Source organism: Castor canadensis, chromosome 5, assembly GCF_047511655.1.
Source record: "Castor canadensis chromosome 5, mCasCan1.hap1v2, whole genome shotgun sequence".
Classification (NCBI taxonomy): Eukaryota; Metazoa; Chordata; class Mammalia; order Rodentia; family Castoridae; genus Castor; species Castor canadensis.
In genome coordinates, this window is record NC_133390.1 from 97,878,846 (window position 1) to 97,896,570 (window position 17,725).

The following is a 17,725-nucleotide window of genomic DNA, read 5'->3' on the forward strand; positions in this document are numbered from 1 at the left end:
TTCTGTGTTATCTGTCTACAAACTCTATCACAAAATGATGGATGTATGCTATAAAACCAGGATTTCCATTTAGCCCTTCAGTGCTGTGCAGGGATGGGCTGATATATGTGTCTGTATTCAGCAGCAGGTAAGAATCTTTATTCAATAATGGAAATTTGATCACACTAATATCCTTGTTTTTTTACACCACCCCCCAAAAAAAAAGCAGGCTTATGGGATTATTAACATCAACACAGTACAAAACTTTCATGTAACTTAATTTAATTTGATGATATATGTATCTAGAAACTGAATTTACAGTTACAGGCAGGGAATCTGAATTTATTTGTAGGGCTCTGGTAGGTGTGGGGAGGGGCAAGCAAATACTACAGCCCTAAGAATTACATTTTCTGGTACTGCAGGTGAAGTGTGAAATTCTCAAAATTAGTTCATCATCCTTTCATCTTATGGAAATGTGATGGATGAGGGGTGTGGTGAGGTCTTTGGGGGTGGTCACATGAATATGGAAAATGGATGTAAATAAAGTCAATCCATTCTTTCAAGAGTGTTCTAAGGTTTCATTCTGTAAAATTCCTTAATAACAGCCTACATTAAAAAGATCAGTATAAATGAGTGATGGGTGGTCTTGGTTGCATTGTTCTACAAATGCTAGAGGTTACTATTATTTTCTTATGAAAATGAGCACATCCCAGCTGGGAACAATGGTTTACACCTGTAATCCTAGCTATTCAGGAGGCTGAGATCAGGAGGACTGATGCTTGAGACCAGCCGAGGAAAAAAGTTCATAATACCCCATATCAAAAGTTGAGTGTGGTAGTGTGCACCTGTCATCCCAGCTGCATGGGGAAGCACAGTTAGAAGGATCTAGTCCAGGCCAGATCAGGCATAAAGTGAGACCATACCTTAAAAATAACCAACACAGAAAGGGCTAGAGGTGTGGCTCAATGGCTCATGTGGTAGACTGCCTGCCTAGCAAGGGTTAGAGCCTTAGTGCAACCCCCAGCATTGCCAAAAGAAAATGAACAGACCCTTAAAAGAAGAGGAAACTTAATATAAGTTATTAGTCATTTGTATCTTGATGTGATTAAAGATTTAAGGACAGATTTTTCTTAAAAAAATGAAATGTAAAGATATAAATGGGTGGTTGTCTGAGCCATATCCAGAAAACAGATCCTGAAAGACATACTTCATACTTTTGCCAGTTGTATTTTTATTTAAACTATGGAAAGCTGGTTACATTCTTTATTCCTTTGAATAAAGAATTAATGCATAAAATCATTTCCTACTATTTTCCAATCTTCAAGACTTAATTTTTGACTTAATTTTGTGAGTTTTGTCCCTTTAAGGGAGAAGGTGGCTACATTTGGTTGATCAGGGTTCCTTTTGGGAAAGATCATAAATTTGTTTGAATTTACTTTAGGGTCTTTGTGGTCCAGCCAGCGGAAACATCTTAGTTGCTTCTGAGAGAACTTTAAAAAATTGTCTTCTAATTTCTTACAGTCTTGAAATCAGATCTCTGGAATGAGCTTAACTCGACTTTTTCTTCTTGTCCTCCCTTCTTCCCTCCCTTCCTTCTGTCCTCTCTTCTCTTTTTCTTTAGGACAAGGTCTCACTATGTAGCCCAAGCTGACTTTGATTCTCCTGCCTCAGCCTCCTGAACACAGGGATTATAGGCATGAAATACCACACCCAGTATAACTCAGGTCTTTGATCCAAAATGCAAAGCAAAAGTTGAGGTAATGGAGGAACAAGTTGAGGACTCATTGCAGATTTTGCTTTTAGCTAGATTTATCAGTCAGGCCAAACCCAGGGGTGCAGGAAGAGAACTGAGTGATGTTCGCAGACTCACTCACATGGCCAGAGGGGCTGCCTTGAAGTCAGCATTTAATATTCTCAGACACTTCAGTTATTTCACAAAATTGAGTGAGAGTAGTTTCCTTCTAGCCAAGGAAAACTGTGCACTCTAAAATATGAGATGCCTCTCTCTACCCCCACCCCATTTAAATTTTTTCTGAAATACTTATTTTTTTCTATATTACTTGGCAAAACTTAGCTGTTGATTTTTTAGGGTTTAGGTGGTGTCGCAGGGACCTAATGCTGCCCCCATCCCACCACTACCATTTTTATTTGCTTTCTGAAAAAATCCAGATTAGTTTTTCCCTAGTAAAGATATGGCACTAACCAAGCCTCTTTCTTACATCAGAGCTGCATTGTGAATATCAAAGAACCAATTCCATGCAATGACGTACAATATTGCTCTAATTTACCTCGAACTGGTAAAATGTTTGACACTTGCAGGTACAAGATGCCAGTTCTTTTGATGGTTTTGTTTATGCTCTGTCCTTTCCTTTGCCCCCATTTTTAATCATACTTGCCTTTATAAGTGAACATATTAATATTCCACCAGCTACCCAGATCCCTGTGTTTTCCTGGTTCTTGTGCTCAGAACACTGAAATAGAGGAAAGTTTTGAGTTCTAATCAGTCTTTTATTAAGGCTGTGAGCAGCTGAGGAGCAAAGGAGAGATTCTGAGGCATTCTGGCTCTCCCACACACTCGTAGCAAAGACATATTTATGGGTAAAACAGTGACCAGTGACAGGGGCAATGAGATTTTTTTCCAGCGGAGCTATTTAGTATGGATCTCTCTCATCTCCCTCTCCCTCTTCCCCTTCCACACCCCAGAATTTATCTGTGTAACTGAACATCTTTTCCTTCAAAGTGGAGAATTGCACTCAGTTCTTTCAAAAATATTGTGATGACCCTGTAGATTTGAGATCTAACTTCTTTTGGTGATGAAATGCACAGGCCACAAAATTGTTTTTTGGTCTCTGATCATTTTAACTTTCCAGTGGTTTTATCCAACTTGATCCCTCCCTTTCCTTGCTAGATTAAAATATTAGATGCAAAAAAATCAAAAATATTGTCTAACAGATGGGCCACAATTCTTTTTCAAAATTCAGAGGAATGTGATGATGGCAATTTCAAAATGATTTAAGCTTCATAGTATTCATGCCTAGAGACCAAATCCATTTTGAGAGCCAGTCCTGGTGGTTTTATTAAATAAAAGTGGATGCATTATTTATATTAAGTATCAAATTGTGTATGAAATTGAGGTTCTTGATAATTTAAGTCTCAGTTAAGAGCATATACTCCGTGGGTCTGAGTTAGATGGAAAAAAAAAATCTCATACTAAGGAGCATCTGGTAATGGTCCTTGTTCCATGCTTCTGCCCCAACCCTGGATAGCCAGCCAGCCTTTTGAGGCCAGCAAAAATGATCCAAAGACAGTGGCGGGAAGGGGAGTGGCTATTATGGTATCCTCTATTTCTCATTTCATAGCCTACCCAAACGTGTTCATACATCTCAGGCCTCTGACAGCATGAGAGACCAGCTTCCTTCTGGAACAGATTAAAAGATTCCCCGTGTTCTTGAAATCATCCTATTTCAGTGAACACATCACTTCTTCCTCCTCTAGAATTTCCTCACTTGCATGCGCTGGCCTCTGCAGTCTTTGAGGTTCTCACTGACTGTATGGATGTCTGGTTTAGTCTTATCTCCAGTGGACTTGTGGCCACCTCTAACTGTCTCACAGTTGATGGATGTAGATGATACCTTTATGGTATTATATTGGTTTCTTCTGCTGTTTGGATGGGCTTCAACCATTCCCTGGTGATGCACACACTTCCATATACACCATGACACTTTTGTTACCATTTATTATTTGGAGGTGGCAACAATATGCACTGTATCCAACAATGGTTTTAAACACTATCAACTGATGGTCGCTCTGATGTAGGATTGTAAGGAAAAAAAATCTATGACAAAAGTAAGAAATTCCAAGTGGGGAGCAATAATACAAATTTGTAGCATTTTTAGAGCATTCTAAATTTTGCAGAACTTTTGTGCTAGCTAATTGAGTTTTAGCAATGGTAAAATTTCTCTGGTAATAGTATTAATCTGGTTTTGATGGAAACTCGAGTAAGAGTGATTTGCTTACAGCTAGTGATGAGGCCCCTAGCACAGAGCTGAAAATCCCTGGCCAGGTGCAGCACTGCTCCTGTCTCCCACAGCTGATGGAGTTGGGGTCATTGCTTTCCTCTGAGTTAGCTGCATGGCCTTGAAGGAGGAGGATCGAAGGTGTTAATTTCATTGGGCACGGATGTCTCTAATAGCTCTAGTATTTTCTTCTAAACTTTCAAGTCTACCAGGTTTGGGCAACAGAGGTTGGAAAACACCTAGTTCTGATTTTAGGAATCCCTATTCCTGAACACTTTGGGGAATGAGGGCTTGGGTTCCATCTTAGAATTTTCAAGGGGTCAAACTACTTAACCCAAACTTCATTTCTGTGGAGAAGCCATCCCGTCCATCAGCACCAGCTTCCCAGGTGAACAGAAATAATTGCTACCCCCGCCCCCAGGCCTGCCCCATCGTGTTAGAGGGACTGTTGCTACCAGAAAGCAGAGTTTCCATCCAGGCAAGGATGAGCTCCTTTCAGTGTGCACTGAGGAAGAGAAAGTCCTCCTGAACACATGCCATCCGAACTGCAGAGTCGAAATTGGGTGAACTTTGAATGGGGCATGTCAGTATTAGCTGTGTGACTTTTTGACTACCTCACTCTCCTCTCCTGTACAATGGGGGTGGTAATAGTACCTGATCCACATGGGGAATCAAGTAGTAATCCATGTAAAATCTTAGCCTGGCAAGTCCAAGCTCAGGAAAAGCAAGCAGATTGTTACCAGATTAGTGAAGAATCTTGACAGTGAGAGCCAGTTGGACAGAACTGGAAGGGTGGTTTGGATGACAGAATGAAATGATTAAATGTGGAATAATCATATGTGAGAGAATGGGAAGAACTCACTTTCCTGCAAGATCCTCATTTAGTACATAATAAAGGGTGATAATAGCCAATACCATAGGTAGCAAACTTGACCTTTTTTACATTTGTCTTTTCTGCAATGAATTGTTCAAGACAGAATTGTGCTTATGTTTATGACCATTATTCTGTTTGAATATGTCTTTAAGCTATAATGTCCTAAGGCTGCCCAGGACCAACTTTGTAGTAACCAACTGTAAATGAGGCCCCTAATTTACTATCTCCACCCTCTGGCTGCATCCTGGATTGGCAGCAGGTGTTCTTTCTTGCCTGGTAATGGTAATAGAGGGCCTGAGTGATTCTTAATCAAAGAAAATGACAGCTCTATTTACAGCTGAAGGAATCTGATATTCATATTTGCATTCCTAAATGTACCTGGGTGGAAAAGATGTGGTCTAGCATAGCTTTATCTTCCTAAATCATCCTGATGTTGTGTTGTAGCTGGTAGTTACTGGAATATGATATAGAGAAATAATGGCAGACATGTCACTTCAGGCTGATTTATGTTTTATGAGGTAAAATGGTTTTTAACTATTTTTTTACCGTGTTAGCTGGCCAGTTGCTTTTAATGCTTCGATAATAAGAAAACACTATGCAAAGATACATTTTAGCAGAATTTCATAAGCTTCTACACTCCAGGTAATAAGAGTACTGAAAATCAAACTGTCACTTTCACTTACATTTTACATCAGATTTATAGCTTTCTTTCATTTATACCTTAGTCCTCGATAGAGAGTAAAATCACCATCTGATGATTTCATATTCAAAGGTTGAAATTAAAAGGTAGTAAGTGAAACTATTTTATATGAAAAGATCACAGGACTTGACAGCAAAGGCCTGTGTTGAAATCTTGGCCTTGCCATTAACTAGTTGGGAGTTGGGCTTATTTGTAGGATGGTGAACAGTGATGCTATAGTTGTATTGTTGTTACCTGGAATGACAGCACACTCATGACCCGGTCCATTCTGCTTTTAAATTCATTAAACTGGCATCATCCCAGTCTTGGAGATGGCCTTGGATTCTTTTGGTTTATACTACCTCAGACTCCCACACACCTGATCCTTGATGTTGAGCAAATCCTCTGGTCTCTTTTGTCAGTTTCTTGGTTTTCATGAAATTTTCGTAACTTGTCTTTCCAGCTTTAGATTTCATAATTCCTCAATTTAATCATTTCTGGTCAATATGCACTGGCTCCTTTGCACTTTGTTCTTCCAGAATATCCACCTTGCAGATCCCTTATTGAAGGACATTTGATATCTTTTTCTGCAATTCAGCTCAGCATTACTTAATAACCTATTGCATGAACCTGCTCAGCTGCTTCTCCTGCTCCCTAGAATAGTTCCCCTGTCATTTTCCTTTCACTGTGCCTGCCTTCATTCCAATGTGCAGGTGACCTTCTCCTCTGCCTCTTAGAAAAATTGGAGCCATTGGTCAGGCATCCCATATTGCACAGAGGTATTCCTCTCTCTTTCTACAAGCTCATCTATACCTACCTGCATTCTTCCATCCTATGTTGGTATAAGAGTTTTCCCTCTCTCTTGTTTCCAGTGTCTCACAACCTTCTTGTTTCACCTCTTTCCTCTCTGTTTCAGATCCTAACTGCTTTATACTTGTCTTCAAACCTTACTGGAGGATGCATGAGGTGGGTAGTTGTGGGTGGGGAGATGGGAAAAAGGTGGGGGAAGATAGTGACTGGGTGACCTTTTCTGATCCTAACCCCAACCTTTTTTTTTTTTTTACCTCTTTTTTCCTTCTCTTTTTAATCAGTGTATATTAAATGGAGTTTCATTGTGATATTTCCATGCATGCATAGAATGTACTTTGATCAAATCCACCTCCTCTATTTCTCTTTCTTATCCCCCCTTTATTTTTATTTTTTTAATTTATATGCTCTTTCTTCCCCATTTTTATTAGGATATATTCATTGTACAGGAGGAATTCATTGTGACAATTCTGTACATTGGTTAGATAGCCCCTAGCATCTCCCTCACTCCCACAAACCCCTTCCTACCCCACTGAAAGCAATTGCAAGAGGTTTCATCATTCTACTTCATATATGTATGTGAAGCCCATCAACTATATTCCTTCACCTTCATCTCCATTTACCCCCCCATAAGTACCCCCCACACACACACGGTACCGATTGTACAGTCCTATCTTTCATTATTTACCCCCACCTTTTAAAACAATTTTAACAGATTTAATTACTCTGTTTTCATGCCTATGTATGAAATACTCCTTCACTCTTTTCCTTTGGCCCTCCCAACTCCTGCTGGTTCCTACCTCCAGTAAGTTCCTCTGTTTTACAGCTGTGCCATTCATTTTGTTTTTCGGGTCTAAATTCCACATATGATAGAGAATATGTGACATTTGTCTTTCTCAGTCTAGTTTATTTCACTTAACATGATCATTTCCACTTCCATCTATTTTCCTGCAAATGACATAACTTCATCTTGTTTATGACTAAATTGTGTATATATATATATACTACATTTTCTTTATCCATTGATCAGTTGATAGATACCTAGTGTGATTCCATAATCTGACTACTGTGAATAGTGCTGCTATAAACATGGATGTGCAGGTATGTCTTTTATGCTGACTTATATTCCTTTAGATACATGCCCAAAAGTATAACTGAATCATATGATAGATAGCTCTATCTTTAGTTTTTTTCAGGAACCATACTAATCTCCATAGAATCTGTACTCATTTATAGTCCTACCAATAGTGTACAAGGGTTTCTTTTCCTTCTCCATCCTTGCCAATATTTTTAATTGTTTCTTTTCTTGATGTTGGACCATTCTGACTGGGATGAGATTCATCTCAGTGTGATTTTGATTTGCCTTTCCTTTATGACTAAGTATGTTGAGCTTTCTTCGTGGATTTACTGGGCATTTGTACCTTTTTGAGAACTGTTGTTTCAATTCACTTGTCCACTTACTAATTAGATTGTTCTTTTGGTATTTAATTTTTGGAGCTTTTTATATCTTATGGATATTAATCTTTATCCAAAGAAAATGAAAATTTTCTTTCATCCTCTAGGTTGTCTCTTCATTCTGGTAATTAATTCTTTTGCTGGGCAGAAGCTTTTTAATTTGATACAATCCCATTTGTCAATTCATGCTTTTATTTCCTGGGCAATGGGAGTGATAGAGAGGCACTACCTATGCCTAATATCTTCAAGGGTCTTCCTTGTATTTTCATCTAGTAGTTTCAAGATCTACATTTAGAGCTTTGATCCACTGTGAATTTAACCTTTGCATAAGATGAAAGATACGGTCTAGCTTTAGTCCTCTACATGCAGATATCTAGTTTCCCCAACACCATTTGTTGAAGAGGCTGTCTTTCCTCCAACATATATTTTTGGTGACTTTATTGAAAATCAGATGGCTGTAGCTATGTGGGCTTATTTCTGGATCTTTTGTTCTAGTCCATTGGTCGTTGTGTGTGTGTGTGTGTGTGTGTGCTGCTTTTGTTACTATGACTTTGTACTATAATTTGAAGTCAATCTTGTGATAAATCCAGCATTGATTTTTTTTTGGGGGGGGTCAGGGTTTCTGTGGATATTCAGAGTCTTTTGTGTTTCCCTTGTGAATTTTAGGTTGACTTCTAGAAGAATGACATTCTGACTCCCATAGTAAGTCCTTTACCATCCGGCTCCTTAGCATGACACAGGAAGCTCTTCTTGATTAGCACCCTATCTACTTTTCTAACTGTTTTCTATATATATGTGTGATCTCACAGCCTTACACACATTCAGGTCTTTCCTTAGTACTGTGGCCAGTGCTCTTGTACTCGTTGCCTTTAACGTCCTTCCCTGTTATTCTCTGATCTAGTCCTTCTGATCATCTGGGCCAGAACTGAACTGCTACTTTTGTACCATTCCTATGCAATGCTGTGGAATTGTGAGGCACCTGTCCATCACAATATCACTTTCTCAACCTGGGAATTCATTTCTGAAAACTCCATTTTGATGAATCATAGCTACAAATCAAGGTTTTGAGGGAGAAACTAGTGCTAGGAAGATTAAAGTTGTGAGTAAACTCCTTTTCAATCAACTGAAAGCCCTGAGAAGTATTGTACACTAAAATGAAGCAGAAAAGAAACTGCAGGACCGCAAATGAACCATCAGTTCATATTGAATACCAGGGATTAGGGATAAGTCAGGTAACTTCTTTGTGCTTTAGTTTCCTTCCCCATAAAATGAGGGTAGGAATAATACCTACTTCATAGTGTGCTATGCTGCATAGATGTATGTGAAATGCTTACAACACTGCCTGATGTAGTAGGTATTAGCTATTAATAATTTTAATTTTTATCAGCTATATGTATTATTTCCAGCCTCCTGTCTTTCTGAGTGATTAGAATCTTTCTTGTTTAGAAGTATAAATATGAAGACACTTTTTTTTTCCGCACTGGGTTCTCTATCCAAATGTTCAGTGGGATCTTATTTATTAATTTATTGCTTGTAATTATTAAGGCCTCTTAACCTCAACTGTGACCTCAAAAATGCACTTTTTAATTTGACTCAAGAAGGTTTGGGTTGAGGGTTATATAACCAAGTTCAAACTAGGGAATATGGCCGAACAGTCTAAACTGGCTTTGTCACCCTCTCCTGCAATATTCTCTGTCTCTCTCCTTTTTCTTCCCCCTTCCTCTCCCCTCCCCCTTCCTCTTAGCTGTTTTTCCTCCACTTGAAGTTGAAGTTCACAATATACGTTTTCCTTCCCTCTTCTTTCTGTATGTTTCCAATGCTGCCCTGCACAGACATGTACTTCTCTTCTTCTTCTATACTCCCCATTCCCAGGTCTCTTTTTTTCTATTTCTGACAAGACACGATATTCATTTACTTATATTAAAATATTCACAGTATTAAAACACAAAACAAAAGAAAGCTATGACTGCAAGTTCCATCAGGGCATTAAATAGCATTTACTCACATTCATATTAGTGTAGGAATTCAGTAATTAGCAAATGCATCCTTGGTTAAAGGAAAGTTGTCTGAACAAAGGAGATGATTTATAAGAAAGAAATATAAACTGTAAGAATAGCTACACAGAGATTTAAAATCAAATCTGTTCTTTCCCTCCTCCATCATATCACTAGAACACCTTCAGCATACCAAAATTTTTAGGTTCGATGATATTTTTGTGAAAGTATTTTTAAAAGTTTTTCCAGTCTCCCTAGGTAACTCTGACCCTTTAGCCACTGTCACAAATCTATTTTATAGGAAAATTAAAGCTCGTAAATTGTTCTTTAAATGTATTGTTTCTCTTATTTTTATGTAAAAAGGAAATCAGCTCTTCTGGCAGCATCCATGTGTTTAATGGCTATTATTCTACTTTAGTCCACACCTCTTCCAAGGCTTTGACAGCTATGCTTTCTGTTTACCCAACCATTGCAGATCACTTTCCCAGGCTCTTGTAAACCTTGAACTTTGATTTAAGGTGTGGAGTTTGTGTTAATTACATCCTCACCTAAGTGCAGTGTTAAGGAGTAAAAGTCCAAAGGCTTCCTTTTATACAGCTCAAATCCCTGTTTCATGGGCCCCATTAGACATGATGGAGAAGGAAATTCCAGCAGATCTGAGCAACTTTGTCTCTTTTTACAATCATTTGCTTCAATACTGGGCTTCCTAAGAATATCTGAGAACACTGGCAGTCTAGAAAGAAATTGTTGATAAATTATTATCTGTATAGTTAAACAAAAAAGATTTAGTTTAAATGTCTTTCTCAATAGTTTCCTTGCCCATTTTCATCATCTCATAGTAATTTCATGAATTTTGTTCAAATCTAGACACAATCCTATGATAGATAACCAGTAAGTTTTTATCCTTTCACTATTGAATTGATTTTTCTAAAATGTGAAGTATATTAAATATGGGTATATCAATTAATGAAATACAATAATAAAATTCATTTCCTTTCTAACATGACCTTTCTAACTTAGAGGCCAATGGGTTAAATTCCAAGTTGAAAACTATGATAGTTTTCTTAATAGCATCTTCACTTGAAGCTCTGGGAGAAATACCGTATGACCTGACAGAAGAATGGTTTTGTATTAATATAAAATGAAATGCAGGAAGTCCCTTTTTCCACTGTCATCATTTATGAAACTATTTGAGAAAAGCCCTACTCTCTGTAAGTGAACACATCTGAGGAATATTGGAATGTGGATTATTTGAGTAAAAGAGTTTCTCTGCAGAGAATTGTGTAGCCAAACTTAAAATCTTATCATGGCCAGCTGGATACCAGTGGCTCATACCTGTAATCCTAGCTACTTGGGAGGCAGAGAGCAGGAGGATCATGGTTTAAGGCTAGCCCAGGCAAATGTATTATGAGACCCTATCTTGAAAATACTCAACACACACAAAAAAAGGGCTGGTGGAGTGGCTCAGGTGGTAGAACACCCACCTAGCAAGCATGAGGTCCTGAGTTCAAACCCTAGTACCACCAAAAGAAAAAATTAAGTCTTATTATGACCCAAGAAAACCTCCTTTCTCAAACCCAACTGACTGCGATTGCTTTCTGTAATGGGGTTGTTCTTAGAGGATTTCCAGCATAAATTAGGGAGGAATATTTGGTTCTCCTGTATGAGATAGTCTAGGTTGATTATTTTCTTGTGGTTTTCCTTTGAGGTAACTATTGAATTTCCTAGAGAACACATCTATTAGAGATTTTCTTTTTGATGGTGTCTTCATGATTTGATGTTGATCATGATTGATTTTGAACAGGCCTCTGAAAGTGGAACAGTAAAACATGAAAGTCCTTAGATTTCTGTTATCCTTCCTTTAGGATAAAATCAGTTGACATGAAATTAAATTAGCTGTGTAAGAAATTAAAATAACTTTAGTAATAACTTCAGCCTTATGATTCAGACCCTTCAGAGATGCACACACTCTGTGCCTTTAAATCTTGATTAGCAGGACTACTAATATGTTCAGCTCCAGGACATGCATTCATGTAGAAAACAGTGGAAAGAGTGGTTTCTTAGAGTCATATACCAATGTGGGTTGTGACCAGGATAAAAAGATACTGGAGATATATATATATATATATATATATATATATATATATATATATATATATGTATATATATATATATATATATATGTATATATATATATATATATATATATAAAACACAATATATATATGTGTGTATATATATATAACACAATATATATATGTGTATATATATATATATGTGTGTGTGTGTGTGTGTATATATATATAGTATTTATTTTATGTGAAATTAGATTTTCTTCAGAACTCCTTTCTTTGCAAAAACTTGCCCACATTCCAGTGTGCACTGAAATCCATTTTGTTGTATAGAAATGATGCCTTTTCACAAACTTTTCTTATTGACTGTCGGGTTTTTCCATAGTAATGAAATAGTGAACTAGTTGTATTTATGATGGCAGGAATTGTCAAGGTTAGACAGCTGCAGTGGAATTTATCACAGACAACAAAAATGAAATGTTGACTCAATAAGGAGAGCCATTAGAACTCACTTCTGTTCGTATTTTAGTCTCCTAAGGGAAAAAGGCATAGCAATTATTTCTATTTTCCTTCTTTGTAAAACCCATGAGAAGTTATAAAGACTCACTTAGACCTTTACTGAAAAATTAAAAACTGATAAAAATTCTGAAATTATCACAATGAAACTCCCTTGTATTATTAATGCATGCTAATTCAAAAATAAAATAAAAATTAAAAAATTCTAAACAGAATATATGTATTTTTTTATTCCTTCAGCTCCTCTGCATTTATTTTCCAAAGCTTTTTCATGCCTTCTGAATTTGTTTTCTGAAGTCTTTTCTCCTCAGATTTTTTTTTTATGTAAAACCAGGGAGCTGAGGATATAGCTCAGTGGCAGAGCCATTTTGCCTAGCATGCCCAGCACTATAAGAAAAAAAGTAAAACCAGAATTATGTTTTAAAAAACACAACCCAACTCTTAAAAGTATCATCTATATAATTGTTACATATTTTTCAATTTTCAAATCTAAAACCTGTTGTATGTCCATTAATGGTTAATATGTTAACATATTTATTATTGTTAATATATTTATTATTGGTATAAAATTACTCATACTGGTTTATTACATCTAAAACAGATTTTTTTTGTTAGGAATTTCAGGGTGTCATAGGTGCATTTTAATAGTTAAAGACCTGCAAGTTCAGTTATTGTTCTTAAATGAGCAGTACTTTTATTTTTTAATGTCTTTTATGAAGATACAAAGAGGCCATCAAGAAATAAACCATTAACATTGCATATGCAAGGTTGCTGAGTTAAGTGCTATGGAAATGTCTATTTGATCTGAATAGTAGACAGATACCTGATGCTTAAAGTGATTGAAGTCAGGTCCTGGCAACAGGCTGAAGTCAGGTTGATGCTGTCAGATAAGACATTAGAAGAGACTGTATTTTTGAGTCTTTGACCATGTGCTCCTCTTATTCCACAACTGGGAATGAGAAACAAGAAGAAGAAAAGGCAATTCTTCATATTTCTGTGCAGGTGACCTTAGTGATTGAGTTCTGACAGGTTTAAGCAAAGTTGCTAATCCATCTGTCCACATTTGTGTCTAGGAAGGGTTATCAAATGTTCTTCTTGGCTCTAAAAGCACTGCCTCAGCCTTAATTGCTACCTTTAAGGTTGATCTGTCAACTGTGCTAGTAGGAATATAATTTTGCAGTGCAGTCACCTCTGCTTCTATACTTTACAACTTTTCAATACTCTATAACTTTTCAATATTTGTGTTGCTAATATTTAAATAAAATCATGATGTATTTACATAAATGGATCTTCCTGGACAGAAGATATAGTTTGATTGCCAAGTATTTTAATTTATCCTTTCCGCTTTAGAGAAAATTTAAATAGAATAAAAAGATGGAGACAATTCCTTCTTCTGTCATTTACTTTGTTGCAAGGCCAATATGAAAGAAAAATGCCACCTGCAAAGAATGAATGTGCTTTGAAAGGTTCAGTGCTTGTTCTGCAGAGCTATTATTCCTTCAAGTAAGAGATACTATGATTTTAAAAGGGAGAGAGAGTGAGAATACAGAAAGGCCTGGAAAAGTATTTCCACAAAGAGGTAGGGAATTCATCCGTCCAGCTCGTGATGAGTGTCCACATCACAGGTAATGATCTGCTGATGATTGAGGGATTGAAGCAGTCCAAGAGAAGCCCTGCCTTCAAGACAGGAAATGCACAATAAGCATGATAAATGAAACCACTGTCTAATTTGTTAGATGATCCTAAGGCAAGGGAAAATGGTAGTAAGAATCCTGGTGGGGTGAATTTAAACACGATGTGCAAGGAAGGATTCTTGGTAATATTTGAGTCCAGACCTGAAGGCAGTGAGCAAGTAGGTACAGCAGAAAGAAGAGAAGTAAAGACCCCAGGCTCTATGTTGAATAGAGGTGTGGGGATAGCAGGAAAAAAGACTGGAAATAGACTTCAAAATACAGTAAAAACACTGCATTATCTCCATCGTTTACCCAGGCACTTTACCAACTGCTTCTACATAAATTAATTCAATCTAGATGGCAACCAGTGAGCTAATTATTTTAAATGTGTTTATAGACCCAAAGTAACTCCAGACCCACTAAATCATCCAAGGTCATCTTGTACCTCCCCCAGATCTTTTCCACTTACTCTCTCTCCATTCTCCTCTGTGGGCTCTAGATATAGATTGGTGATTGTCTCCTGGCCTAGGAAAAATTCCTGCTTGAGAAGAGATTGTCAAAAGAGCTGCAAAATGCTTTCCTTGAGTATTTATAATCCCTGACTCTCAACCTAGGCTGGAGGCATGAAAAGGTGATAGAAAGAAATATTTCACTAGAGTCAGGGAAACCTTTCTGGAGAGGAAGCTACTTGGAAGGGCCCAGTGGGATGCAGTTAAATTTAGCTGCAAATCAATGCATTTACTAACTAGTCAGCTAAGGGCATGTCTTACTTATTTAAAACAACCCCCATTTTTCTGAGGGTGTCATTGTATTTCATCTACCTTCCACCAAGATTTCAGGCAAAAGCGTTTTCAGTGTTACTGTCTTCGAGTGGGGGGTGTTTTTTGAGGTACTTGAGACCTTACTCCCAGCACCTAACTTCCCAGAGGTAGTGTGTTTGCTGATAGATTGCCCTAGTCTGTAATGTCCATCACTTTGAAAGATGAATATGTAGGAGTCATCCTGCATTTATAAAACACCTTACAGTGTTCTGATGTCCTTTTTGTCCTCATGCCCTCCTACCCACAGAACAGTATGCAGGTCTTTGCTTACAAAGCACCATTGCTGATGCAGTCTGTGCTGACAAAGGAGAAGTCTGGAGGGGGAAAGGGGAGAACTTCAGCCTTTGCAGAGTTCTGGGTCTTCTGCTATTGCAGATGAAAAAATGAATAGACCAAATCATTTCTCTCTTACTGGGAAAGATCCATATTTGGATGTTATTCTTTGACCATCTCCAAGAAACTTGAGTTCTTTAATCCTTAAGTACTGAAGAGTTGTAACTGGTTGTTAGTGACATTGAATTCTGTACTTTCCTTATTTCTTGGAAACAAATCACATACAGCAATTGCAAGATTCTTATATCCCTGCACTTGAAGGACTTGTATTGGATAAAGGCAAATATGTTTATCCTCTTATAATTGACCATTGTATCTTAAGCTAAGGGTTCACCATGATTTATATTTTAATCAGACAAAATAGCGAATTCCTGCATCAAGCCACCAATAGTGAAAAACCATAAAAACTTGAAAGGGCAGAAGGAACACACACACACACAAACACACACATACAACGAGGATTTGTTAAGAAAACCTAAACATTGTTGAAAAGTAAACGCAGGACATTTTTAAAAGACATACCTCTGTGTCCAAATGCCAGAAACCAAATTCTTTTTAGCCCTAGTACCACTTTATTGGTGTTTTTAAAAATTTAGAATATGCTGCTTAATTGGGAGACAATGAAGACCATGGCATTGGCCTAGTACCTGTGGAAAAACCAGATGGAAAGTGGTCTCAAGGGCCATTGCATTGTCTGTTAATATTGCCTGTGTTCTAAAAACTGCAGGTGTTTCAGATTTGGAAAGTATTCCCTTCATCAAAAAAATTTCACTTGTAAAATGATTCTAAGCAAAGAAAGAACAATGCCACCCTCTTCTGTCCTGTCCCCCCATCCATAAGAGATCCCTGTGGGCAAAGCCTTATCTTTCCATCTTTGTAACACTGGTGACCTTGCATAGAACCCAACATCCATTGCGCACCCATTAAATGTCAAATTCTTTTATAATGGGATTTCTCAACTTGGTTGCAATGACATTTGGGGCTCAATAATTCTTTCTTGCAGGAATGGGGGTATTTTGTACACTATGGAAGGTTTTATAACATCCCTGTTCTACTCAACTAGATGCCAAGGCAGCCACAGCAATCATCTGTCTCCAGACATTGTCACATGTCCCCTGGGGATTGGGTGCAAAATTGCGCTGTTGGAAACCACTGTCTTAAAGGGTGTGAGGTAAAGAGTTTAACTACACTTTTTCAGGCTGAAACATACACTCTCCTGTCCTTGCATGTCACTAACATAGAAACATAACACACACACACACACACACACACACACACACACACACGTTCTTACAGAGGAGACATTTGGTTGGGAGCCCTCATTTTGGTCTTTTTTAACTCAAAAAACATTATCACTTGGGTAAATTGCTCACTAAATTTCATCTGTCACCCTGGTTCCTACTCAGAGACAGCTAAAGCCTATTGAAATTGATTTTTGTGTCGGCAACAGAACAGGGATTCAGTGAGAACATGAAAGCTTCCCTTTCATTACTCATCCTTTTTCCCCTCCATATTACTTTAGATTTACTGGGCTCTAATTATATTCCAGTGCCTTCCCCACTGACATTTCTTTTGTTTTAATTAAAACTTCTGGAGGTTTGGGGACACTGTGGGAGAGGGTTTATTCATCAGCAGCCCTGATAAAGAGTCAAATGGGTCCCCATTTGTGTTCCTGCCATTCTGAGAATGATAGCTGGGAACACTGTGGTCCTTTTTCTTTCTGAAACAGCACTGAACGTGCAGCCCTGCTCTTGCCGCAGCTGAGTGACTGATACATCCTGTGGGTGGACTGGCTTCTTTTGGAAGCCATGTCGTAAGTTCAGAGAAATGTAAGTGTCTTTTTATTATTACTATCATTTATCCTCCCTTGCTGTGGTGCCAGCCCTACCCACTGTGGACCATGGGGTTGTAAGTCACAGACTGCAGGGGCCAGTGTTAGGAGTAACTGGCAAGGCTGTGTGGCCAGGAAAGAAGACATGGTGCAGCTGGGAGGTGTGATGGAGTGTGCATGGGGTCTGCCAGAGGTCCTGAGGGGAAGACCTAGTTCCCCCATAAAAGATTCCGTGGAGGAGACACTGATTAGACATCTTCTGCCTCCAGTTGGATTGTCTGTCTTAGGAAAGGGGAAGAAAAGGCAGAGGACTTGGGCAGGGGAGCGTGTGGCCTTGCACTTGTCTGCTATATCTTTCTCTCCTGACTCTTTCCTCAGGGGAACCCATGAGATTATGAAAAACTGCAACACTAACAGGCCACTCAAGCCCCAGGGCCTAATTCAATCAAAAGCTGACAGTAGGAAGCACATTAGATCACCTCAATCTCCTTCTAGTTACAATGTGTATGCTGTTCTGATGTCCCCTGTTCCTTAAGAGAAAAAATTCCTGAAGTGCTTCAGTAGGATTGCCCCAGGTTGTATCGAGCTTTCCCCACGTTAAGCCCCTGATGGATGACCTTATACAGGCTCTGCATAAGGTCATTTGTGGCGATCGGGTTCACTAGGCCTAGAAAC

At 38.1% G+C, this 17,725-nt stretch overlaps 1 protein-coding gene across 7 annotated transcripts in view; it reads left to right on the top strand.

The window, feature by feature from the left end:
- Positions 1 to 17,725, top strand: part of Tnik (TRAF2 and NCK interacting kinase) — a 362,085-nt gene that overhangs the window by 189,665 nt on the left and 154,695 nt on the right. Inside the window, exon 1 of one of the 7 annotated variants that reach the window (XM_020157393.2) lies at positions 17,030 to 17,048. The exons of the other annotated variants lie outside the window; for them this stretch is intronic. The gene's annotated coding sequence lies outside the window, so the exon portion shown is untranslated. Of the gene's footprint in view, positions 1 to 17,029; positions 17,049 to 17,725 lie in introns of those variants that run through there. 7 annotated transcript variants of the gene reach the window in all.